Below are 11,610 nucleotides of genomic sequence, written 5' to 3' on the forward strand. Positions count from 1 at the left end.
ACTGTGTGTGTGGTTAAAGCCTGAAGTCCGCGGGGTTAGCGAGGAAGGCCTGACCCCGGCCGGTGAGGGCGGCCCTACAGAGCGAGGCCGCGGACCGCAGAGGGGGTGGGGGCTGACCTCTTCCTGCGGGCCGGGGAGCGGCAGTGCTGGGCTCGGGGACACATGCACATCTGGACGGTTATTTATGAAATGCTCTGCCTTCGGGGGCTTGGCCCTTGGGGTTTCGTCCTTGCCTCCAGGCATCCGTCCACACCTGGAAACGGGGGCACGGTCTGGCTGCTCCTGGCGGATCGGCCGCCTCTCCGGGCAGCGCTGAGGAAGGGAGGAGACAACCACGCGCGTTCCCAGGGGCAGAAGTTTGGAGCAGGAGGAACTAGCAGGAGGGCCTCCCTGGCCTGCCTGGAGGAGGAGGCTGGGGGGGGGCGCCCTGCGAAGATCCCCGCGGTGAGCCCGCGGCTCTGCAGCCCCGGCCTCCGGGTGGAGCCCGCTGGGAGCATTCCCCAGGCAGCGGACTGGAGATGCCCTGGGTAGGTGGTGAGCTCCCCGCCACGGAGGCGTTTGCGGCGCCCGGTGCTCCGATGGTGAAGCGTGCAGGCCTTTCAAGTGCCAGCAGCCGCGCTGGATGTGCTGTTCCCAGACTTCACTTGGGGTTACGTCCTTGACACCGTCATACACCATGTTTTTCCTTCGAATAATTCACGTATTTTACTAAAACAGGATCGTTTCTTTTTAAAAAGGTGAATCCTCGTCCTTGTGGCGAGGGGGTTAGTGTCGGAAAGTGCCGTCCAGCTGCTCCCCAGGTCACACGGGCTGGGGATGGGCTGTCCCTGAGGAGACCTCTCCTGGACCTGAGGGGCAGGTGGGAGGAGGAGGGAGGACAGAACCGGCTCCCGCGGCGACTCAGGCTGTTGGCAGGTTCCTTGGGCGCTGTCTCCACCCATCACTCGGGCGGCAGCGCCCTCTCACCTCAGGGAAGCGCTGGCCCCCGAGGACCCTGGGCTCAGGGCTCGGCCCCACCAAACTGAGCGTCACGTGGGACCGTGGGACCGCAGGGGTCCCCCTCGGGGATCCTCCCACGGGACTCATTCAGAGGCACAATTTGAAAGGTAAATCAGGAGCAAGCATTTCAGACATATTAATGCAAAACGCAGGACTTCCGTTCTCGAAAGCTCACCCGGGTGTCTCGGCGGCACCTCGGGAGACCCCAGGGAGCACCTGTGTGCCTGAGACCCCAGCCGGGCCCGGACGGGGTGGGGCCTGGGGACGGGGGCCCCGGGGATGATGGTGCCGGCCAGACTCCTGGCGGCAGCGCAGTGGGCCGGGCTGTGGCCTGCTGTCCTCAGGCCACCCTGCCCTTGGTCCTGCGGTGGAGGGATTAGGAGAGGCAGGGAGGAGGCCGGCTAGAGGTCACCCCCGGAGCACAGCAGCCTCTGAGAACGGGGGCAGCCTGATAAAGTGCCCTGGAACATTCTGAACTCAATAACGTCTATCCTGGCGGGGTTTTGTCTGGAGAGGAAATAATTAAAAGGAAAAGAGAGAATCCAAGTCCCGGCTGCGCTGTGGTCCTGTGGGGGACGCACTGCGGCGTGTCAGGGCAGCTCCAGGAGACTCAGAACGGGCCAGGTACGTGTTTATGGTCAATCATTCTTCTCTGATCTCATCTTGGGAGGCATCCCAAAGCCCTGAAGTGTGCAGGCTTCTGCTCACCCACCCCGCTCTCCGCTGACGTCTGCTGCCTTTATGCACATCTCACGGCGGGGGGAGCACCTCTCCTCCTAGGATCAGAAGCCAAGTGAAGAGAAGGAGAAACCTGTTCCAGGTCTTGGGACAAGTTAGTGGCCAACTTGGAAGCGCCCTGGGTACTCCACAGGCGGACGGAAGAGGCACCGTGTTCTTTGTAGAAGCCGCCAACTAACGGGTCACTGCTCAGAGATGCTGGTCACAGGGACTGGGTTCTGGGTGGACAAAGATGGAGCCCGGCCTCTGCCACCCGGCCACGCAGCCCTGAGCTCTGAGGACTCATCTGAGGACACGTGGGGCACCCAAAGTTCCAGGAAAGGCAGACCCAACAGAGTGGGGGCAGGCCCCTCTGCGCTGGCGGCTCTGGCACGGGTGCCTCCGGAGCTTCCGGAAGAGAGGGGCCAGGCCCCCCGGTGCCCGCAGAGCCCAGCCCTCGCCCACCCCAGGGCCCTGGCTGCCCAGCAGTTCCCTAGAGGGATCATTTGACGTTCATCGGGATCCACGTGTGTGGTCCTTCTGCATCTGCTTTGATAAAGAGACAAATGTGTTTGCCAGCAGGAGGGCACCCGGACTCACCCGGGCCTGCCCAGGGCCGGCCCTGCTGGTCTGTCCTGGAGGTGGGGTCAGAAGCTCCACTTGGCAGAGCTCTCCCCTTCCAGAATGACCTCATGGGAGGTGAATTGTTGGTGGCCTCGCAGGTATGTGTGCGGGGCCCTGCCGAGGCCGGAGACAGGCAGGCCTTCCAGGCGGCTCTCGTGCCCACCCAGGGAACGCGCGTCACTCGTAAATCCTGTAATTGCCTCGACTGGCGAGATGAGCTTGCACTGGGGGCTTGTGTTGCAAGCGTTAAAAGCAAACATTCAAATTATCAACAATTATTCGTAGGCCTGCTCGGGCATTTCCTCGTGTCTCATTTGGCTGGATCCGCGGCACACGGAGTGGGCGGGAGCTGCCACCCGGGCCTGCCCTCGGCACCTCTGCCCTAAACCACTCATGCGGTGCCTCCTCGTGACAATCAGCAGGAAGGAGCAAAGGACCCTCGGGAGGGAAAGACACAGGACGCAGGGAGGCAGGGCCCCACCTCTGCAGGCAGCTGGGGGTCTGTCCCCGTGCCCTTCTGGCCCCGGCCCTCCCTCGTCCAGTGTCCCTGTCCTGTGTGTCTCCCGCCAGCCTGGGGCGGGAGCTCACACCCCTGCCTGGCGCCCGGCTCCCTGCCCAGGCCTCCCTGCCGCCCGCCCTGCCTCCCGCTGGCTTCAGCTCCTGCCCCCTCCGCTCCAGCTGGGACCCTCCTGTGCCACAAACACCCCGAGGGTTGTCCTGCCCTGTGCCTTATACCCGCAGTGTTCTGCTTCCTGAAACATCCATCCCGCCTCCTCCAGGAAGTCCTTAAGGACCATCTCTCTCTCCTCACCCTGGAAGCCGGACCTTGAGTTCTGTAGGTCTTTGTAGACATAGGCCTTGCCCTGGCATCCCTGGCATCAGGTTGCATGCTCCCTGGAGAACCTTCCAGCACCCTGGACACCCATTGTCTGACACCCCAGGCTGTGAGTGAGGGGGCGAGAAAGAGCAGAGGCATGCTGGTGAGACATGATCCCAAGGTTCTGCCTCAGTTTCCCCTGCCCTGGGAGGTGTCCTGGCATCCACAGCCTGGTGCCAGCCCCAGGGGCCCCCTCTGCTTGGAACGGCCTCATTGCAGTCCCAGAACTGCTTCCGGGCAGGTGGTTCTGTTCACTGAGTCTCGGGCACGTGGGTCTGGCTGAGCCCTCGGGCCACCGTCCTCCCCCACCCGTGACCTGTTCCTCCTCTGTCCTGGACGACACCGCTCCATCCCACGGAGGAGCGCGGGGGCCTGAGAGCCCCCTTCCCCGGACCAAGCTGCGAGGTCCCCTGTCCTCCTGGAACACGACGGACAAATTTGCAACCGAGAAGCTGACCTCCAGGGGCTCTGACCTCGTGGCGCCAGCAGTCCTCGGCAAGTGCTGTGGCTGCTGGCAGGCAGGTGCCCTCGGGGAGCCCCGAGCTGGCCGGGAGGGCAGAGTGGGCAGGTGCAGGGGGGGGAGCCCGCAGGGAGGGCCCGCAGCTGTCCATGGGAACCCGGGGGTTGCCGCCGAGGATGGGGGGGCTGGGCCACACGGAGGAGCGGCCGAGCTCTGCGGGGGGACAGGACCACGGAGTCTGGAGCTGGCCGGGCCGAGTCAGGCAGGGCCCCGAGTGCTTCCCCGGGGGCAGAGGGACCAGCTGGCCCTCCCCAAGCACCCTGGCTGTGGGCAGAGGCTCCCGGGAGGACCCCGGGGCAAGTCAGGGCAGAGCCCTCTGGTCATCCCGTTTCCTTCCCCGGAGCCCTGGTGGCCACCAGGACCCTGACAGCCTGTGTCCTCCTGCCCTGACCCGGGACACGCCGGACCCGGGGGCTGGGGGGCTCGGGCCGGTTCTCAGGGAAGGTGAGCCACAGCCCCCGATCCCGCTTCGTGGTGGGACCCAGCCCAAAGCCTCCGAGCTTCGAGATTCGGCGGCCTGTGGCCAGCGGCCTGCGAGCACCTTCCCCTTCCCGGGGCAGGAACGTGGGGCTCTGCTGAGGGAGGCCTGGACGTTCTGTTAAACCCCAGGAACACGGAGACCCAGAGGGGATTTGAAGGGCCGGCTTAATTTCCGGATCCCAGACGGCCTGGCCCGTCACAGGAAGTGGGTGGCTTGAGGCCCTGCAGGCCCGTGGGGCACTCTGCCTCCCTCACACCCCGTCCCCCCCTGGGGCTCCCCCCAGGCCAGCCAGCAGGACCCCTCTCCACAGTCACCTGCTGCCTCCCCCAGAGAAGCCCCCACAGACCCTCCCCCAGGCTCCGGGCTGGGCTCACATCGTCCTGTGCACCCCCCGGCCCGCTCTCCCCTGAGCCGACCGCTGCCCTTCCTGGGAACGCGTCCCCCCGCCCCCCAAGGCCTCCCAGCCTGACGTCCTCCCGCACTCCGTCCGTCCCCTCGGCCGGGGAGGCAGGCTTGGGACCTGTGCCTGTGCCAGGCGCCCTCCCCACCCCACCCTCGAGGCCCCGGCCTGACCTCTGCACATTCCCCGGGCGGTGTCCATGCGGGCCTCTCCGGCTGACCCCTGACCAGGGCTGCAGCCCGGGGCCTCCTGTTTGGACCCTGACTTCTCCCTCCCAGTGTCCCTGTGTCACCAAGTGACCCTTTGGGAAAGGACGGCCGGGGCCTGCCTCTGTGCGCTCTGCGGTCTCCTGCCACCCCTGCTGCTGCCGCCCCCACCGGTCTCCCCGTGGCTCTTCATGTATTCACACAACCCCTGCCTCCCCGACACCCCACCCCGGGCCTGCGGGGCCCCATGCGGACGGCCCCTGTGCACCCCAGCTCCTCAGAAAGTCATCACAGCTGCTCTCTGCACCTCGTCCCCCTTGTGCGTGGTCACCGCTGTGCCCCTCCCTGCGTCCCCCCTGCAGGGCCCCCTGCACACCCCAGGCCCTCAGCCAGGACCCGCGCCCTCCGTAGGGCCAGCCCTGTTTGCCCCCTCCCCGGGGCCCAGCACCCTTCCTCCCCTGCCCGGCGTTCTCCTCCCCATCTCTGCCTCCATCTCTGTCTCTCTCCATCTCTCTGTCTCTCTGTCTCCGTCTCAGTCTCTCCATCTCTATCTCTCTCCCTGTTTCATGGTCCCTCTCTCTCTTCCCCCGCCTTTTATTTCAGGAATTTTATTTATTGCAAAAGCAGCGTTACAACAGCATTACAGGAAGTGTTCAGAGGAGAGGAGTTTGCTCCGGGCCCCACGGCGGGCGCCGGGTGGCCGCTCTCCTCTTGCCGGTTCTGTCCTGGCTGCGGCCAGCAGAGCCCCAGGTGATGCAGACCCAAGGGGGGGCGGCCTCTCCTCCACGCCGAGTCCCCATCCTCCACCCTGATGCGTCCTCGTCACCATCCTCCTGTGACGGCCACACGCCTGTGTAGAGGGGGCTGTGCCATCTTCTGCACACAGGCCCCTGCAGCGCTGTGTCCCCGAGGGGCCCAATGTGGCACAGAGGAGCACGGGGACCCGGGCGTACCCCCGCCCCCCACGGAGGGGGCCTGCAGCCGTCCCAGGAGCGGGTCGCTGTCTCGAAGGAGTGTCCTGCCACCCCGATGCTTTAGGGAGCAACGGGAGGGCGCCCGCTGCCAGCACAGGGACCGCAGGTGGACGGGCAGGGGAAGCGCTGACTTTCCCCGACACCCTGACCTTGACTTAAGCTGTGCTGGGGGCCCAGGCACCCCAAAGTCAGATGCCCCCAGTGTGGCGCACCGGGAGCCGCCAGGGGAAGGGAACTCGGTGGACGGCCCAGCCCAGGAGGGCGCCCAGCCCGGGCCCACGACACTGTGCTCCGAGGACGGGCTCCATCCTTCCCTTGGTGCCAGCGATGAGCACCTCAGTCCCTCCCACATGCCGGACCTGAGCCTGGCTCCCTCCTCCCGCCTCCCCTCCTCCCTTCCTCCTCCCTCCTCCTCCGTCCCTCTCTCTCCCTACCTGGCTCCTCACCCCGGCCCTCGGGCTCTGCCCCAGGTGTGCCCCGCTCTGGACCCACAGGAGGATGCTCCCTCCTCCCTGAAACCCAGGCCAAGAACCCCCCGAGAAGGTGCCCACTGTACCCCGTCCCCCACGGGAGGCCCCGGCAGCTTCTGGTGGGCAGGGGTGCAGCTCCCAGGAGAGGGGCTGCCGCAGGTGGGAGCAGGGCTCCAGGTCGGAAGCCAGCGGGCGTGCCGGGAGCCACAGCTCTCGTGTCGTGAAGGGCAGAGAGGCTGACGCCGCACCCCCGGCTGTGTCCTCGGCTCCTCGTGGGCCAGCCCCCCGGTGCGCTAGGAGGCCGCCCCTGCCCTGCCCCGGTGGAATCCTGGCTTATTCTCAGCCGGTGGCTCTCGCGGGGTGTTCTCTCCACGTTAGCAGGTGGCCAGGTGACGTGCAGCCTGGTTCCCACCGCAGCCAGAGCGGCCTGGGGGGTGTCTTTGCTCAGAACTCTGTTTCCAGCCATGTGTCAGCATTTCTCAGGAGCACACCTACCCCTCCTCTGACCTCCAGGAGCTTATGAAAAACGCACAAGCTGCTCTAGAAAACAGTATGGCAGTTCCAGAAAACTAGAAACAGAGTTACCATATGACCTGGCAAGTCCAACTGTGGGTAAACCCCCCCAAAGGACCGAAAGCAGGGACGCAGAGAGCCGTTTGCACGCCCACGTTCACCGCAGCACCGGTCCCCACCGCCAACAGGTGGGACAGCCCAAGTGTCCACCCACAGAGGGACGGACGAGCGTGGCGTGTCCACGCCGTGGGCTCTTCAGGCTTGGGAGCCCACGTGGGGCAGTTGCGCGGGGCGGGGTTCGGACGGCAGGCTACACGCTTGGCTGAGTGAGGCTGGGGCCGCCCGGCCTGCTTAACTCAACCTCCAGTGCTGAGTGACTCATAGCTGGTTGCCTCAGATCAGGGAAATGGAAAACCCCCAAGAGTGTTAATAAATATTTTCCTTATAAACCTCATTAATTATATCTCTACACGGGCTGGGAGATGTTCACTTCCTTCTGTTCAGGTCTCCGGGGGTGGGGGCTCTGGGTCCTGGGCCCCCCTCGGAGGGAGACGCTCCCTGGCTGTATAGGGAAACTGTGATGATCAAGGTGGTGGTGGCGACGGTGGAAGGTCAGAAGTTGGACACACAGCTCTGGGCTGGGGCGGGGGAGTCGGGCCCGGAGGTGAAAAGTGGGATGTTACCTGTGACAGTCAGGTGGCATTTATCCCAGATCAGGGCTGGGGCCCCGCGTGCGGGGCTGGCGGGGAGGAGACTGGGAAGGAAGGGGGGCTGGGACACGGTCTTTCTGGCCTCTGGACACCCCACTTCACGATCCCGCCCTTGGCCACAGCAGGGTGGCCGGCCTCCCCCTTCCGCCCCTCGGCCCTGCTTTCCTGTGCCGACCACACCCTTGGCGGGACCAGGCCCACAAGGAAACGCATTCCAGCAGCTGCCGTCCTGGGCACCGCGGCGGGGTGGGCAGGAGGGCGGCCCGCCCGGGACTGGCTTTTCATTGTTGTGTTTTGTTCAGTGTCAGTTTAGGGCAACATTAAGCTCCAAAGCGTAGAGTGAGGACAGTGGCACTCCATTGTGCGCGGCGGGGCGGGAAATGCTCGCTGGCCCAGGCACTGCCCCTCGGTGGCTGGCCCGCTGCCCTCGCCAGCCCCGGAGAACGGCCTGGCTCCGCTCCATCCGCGGCCGGGGGCGCGCTGGCGGTGCTTCCGCTCCGTATCGCAGGCAGCGACCGGGAAATGGGAAAACAGCTCATAAGACGGGGATTTGCATTAAATGTTCTTTGACCTCATTTCTGAGAAGGAAGTCAAGGCTGCGGCCTCTGCATGCCTGGTTCCAGGGCATGTGCCCGGGCGCTGGCGGGAGGACGGGCGCTCCTATCTGGAGGGGCGGCCTTGCTGGGCCCTCCGCGCACCACACTGGCATCATCTGCTCTTTTTTGATGGAGCCGGAAGCAGTGTGGTTGGGGAGGGCATTTCCCTTTTGTGATAGTGACATATTCCGATAATAAAGAACTTCCCTTAAAAATAGCCAAATGCAAAAAAGGAAATATCCAAATGCAGAATTGCCCGGAGGTTTCAGAGGAGGCTCGCTTAGGGGCGCTTCTGGGGCTGAGCCCCTGTCTGGGGGGGGGTGGCCAGCACGGGCCGAGGGAACAGGGGCCAGGGCCCAGCTTCGTCCCCGGCAGCCCCCGTGGGTGCCAGGCCAGGGGAAGGGGAGCCGGTGAGGCACACGCGGAGTCCCGGCGTCTCCCACCTGCACCCCACCCCACTTCCTGTCCCTCTGCACACGGGGCCCGCAGCCCAGGCAGGAAGTCACCTCTTGCCGAGCCCCTGAAGGCAGACAAGGGCGACCTCACTGAGCGCAGTGGACTTCTGCTTCCGTCTGGCTCAGGGTTCACCTGGGGAAGTGGGCAGGGCCCAGCCCCGCGGCCACCGCCCACGGCACAGTGAGTCGCAAAACCGAAACTGTCGGGCGGAGAGGAGCCTGCCTCACCTGACACTGGCCCTGGACCTTACCCCAGAGGGGAACTGGGAAGGAGTCACGTCCCGCTGCCCTCTCTGCCACCCTCGGCCAGGGTCCTGAGTCCTTGGCTCTGGGGCCTCCTCCCTGGAACATTCTGGACCTGGTCACTGCCACTCACGGGTGGCCAGAGACGCACTTGGTCCGAAGGCAGGGGGCGGCCCGTGCGCCCAGCACCCCCCACGAGGCTCTGGGTCCATGTGGGACGGTGGCCCCCCGCCCCCCTCCTGTGCTGAGTCACGGCCCGGATCCCGCGCGGGCGCCGGCACTTCTGGCGGCAGAGCTGCGAGCGCCCCGTCCTTCCTGCCCCCCACAGGCACATTTCAGCCCTGGAAATGTACCGGCGGAAGCAGGGGCGGAAGCAGGGGCGGTCCCGCCTCGGCCTGGGGAGCCACAAGTTTCCAGGCGGATCTCCGCCTGCGACGCGGCCGCCGGCCCCGGGTGGGCTCTGCTGCGGCCGGTCCCCTGAGCCTCCGGCGGCCTCCACGGGATGCGCAGACTCTCGGCCGTGGGTGCAGACACGTGGACTCCTTCCAGAGAGCTCGGGAAAGCCCAGGACCCCCCAAAACGTCTAAAACTCACACCGGGGCCCTGCCCCTGCCCTGCCCCCCTCGGCAAACTTCCCCGTCAAAGCACCTGCTACTCAGGTGCACGCCGGCCACAGGTGAAGCGGGGGGTGGGGGGGTAAATACGTGGGACAGTGGGCGCCGTGGGCCAGGCCAGGGGCTCCGGGACGGGCGCGCACAACGGACAGCACCAGCCCGCGAAGGGTCGCCACCCGCCTCTGCGGGAACCGGAGCTGGACGTGGGCGTCCCCTCTTCCTGCTCTCTGATGAAGGAGGGGACGTGCTCCCGGGTCGCTGGTTGGGGGGGTCGCGCCTGCGTGGGTGTCACAGCCACACATGGTGCTGCCCCGCCGTGCCAGAGGAGCCACTGAGGCATCTGCACTCTCGGCTCTGACGGCACCTGCTCCTGAGGAGCCCGGCTGCAGACACCCCGACCTCCAGACCCCGCTGGACCCCGCCGGACCCCGCCCAACCCCACCCAAGACCCCCTGACCCCACCTGACCCCACCTGACTCCACCCCCACCTGACCCTGCTGAGCCCAACCAAGCCCCTGAGCCCACCTGACTCCACCTGACCCCACCTGACTCCACCTGACCCCACCTGATTCCATCTGACCCCCCTGACCTCCCTGGCCCCACCTGACCCTACCCAACCTACCTGACCCCACCTGATCCCACCCGACTCCACCCTGACCCCACCTGACCCCACCCACCACCTGACCCCCTTGAGCCCACCTGACCCCCCTGAACCCACCCAACCCCACCTGACCCCACCTGACCCTACCCAACCGACCTGGCCCCCCTGACCCCACCTGACCCCCTGACCCCCCTGAGTCCATTTGAGCCCACCTGATCCCACCTGACCCCACCAGACAGCCCCGAGCGAGGAGCTTCGAGGCCAAGTTGGATCCCGAGAGACAAAGCTGCCGACTGAGGTGCGCTCCCAAGTCCGCCCCGTGGTGACGTGTCGGTGCCCCCGCGGCTCCGCGACCAGCCCCGCCCGAGGGCCGGCACCCGCCTCCGCCCGCCCGGCTGTAGAGGGGCCCAGAGCGCCGCGGCCAGGCCATGTCCCGGGGGTTGGGGCGCACACACCCTGGGGGGCCGCCCCGGGGCCGCCGTCCACACGTACACACGGTCACGGACTCTCCTCCCCGCTCCGGCCGTCCACGCTCCCGGGACCTCCCACGCTCCTTCCCACGCCCTCGAGCCAGCTTCCTGTTGCCGCTGTGACAAAGCAGCGCGAGCCTAGGGCTGGACGTCACGCTCGCGCGCCCTCGTAGCGTGGGGTCCTTGCTTGTCCCTCGGCCGCCAACAGGGTCACCTCTTGCCGTTGACCCAGGTGGGCTGCCCGCAGGCGGGGCTTGGCAACATGGCCCTGGAAACCCCGGCCCCATCCAGCAGATTTAAAATTTTAAATTTTAAGTCTAATCAAGTTAGACTTTAAAATCTTAATGACACTCTGTTCGGTTACTGAAGACTTTTAAGGATGTTTGGACTAAGTTAGGTGCGTGAACGTCCTCTTTGGACTGTGAACTTTATGGGGTTTAAGTCCAGTGAACGATTCCTGGTAAAACCTCAGTGGGCTGCGCGGTGCCACGCGCGGGAGTCTGAAGACGCAGAAGGGGAGAGGGTCTCGTCAGATGCCGCGTGGGCGTGGGACCTTGCAGCTCTTTGGATTAAATAGAACATTTTGCTGAGATTAATATTTCCTACTTCACGTAACATTACACACGGGCTCCGTCGTACCTCAGGGGCCTGGGCTCCTCCGGGCGCAGAGGCCGAGTCGCAACCAACCCCGGAGCTTTCCCGCACCACGACGAGGCCTGGCCGGTGGGCTCGTCCGCAGAGGGTGGGAGCGCGGCCCGGCACCTGCCCTGCGGAGAGGGTGGGGCTGGCCACGGTCCCCCGCAGGGTCCCCGCACGATGGCTGGAGGCCTTTCACGAAACCCCGCAGAGAATTCCAGGTGAACAGCAGGGCTGGTGTGACTGACCGCCCGGCCTGGAGGGGACGCCGGCCAACCCCTCCTCTGTGGCCCCCCGCGGCCCCCAGCCCGAGCGAGCAACGGGAGGGAGGAGGGAGGAGGAAGGCCACCCCCCTGCAGGGTGGGCAGCCCCCCCACCCCCCTGCGCAGGGCACTTCCCCAGGTGGGAGCACTTTGGAGCCACTAGGGCCCTGACCGAGGGACGCCCTGGGGGAGGGGCCGGGCTTGGCCTCAGCACCCTCACATCAAGGCCACTTACAAGGGC

The sequence above is a fragment of the Nyctereutes procyonoides genome, unplaced genomic scaffold, assembly GCF_905146905.1.
Source record: "Nyctereutes procyonoides isolate TBG_1078 unplaced genomic scaffold, NYPRO_anot_genome, whole genome shotgun sequence".
Taxonomy (NCBI): domain Eukaryota; kingdom Metazoa; phylum Chordata; class Mammalia; order Carnivora; family Canidae; genus Nyctereutes; species Nyctereutes procyonoides.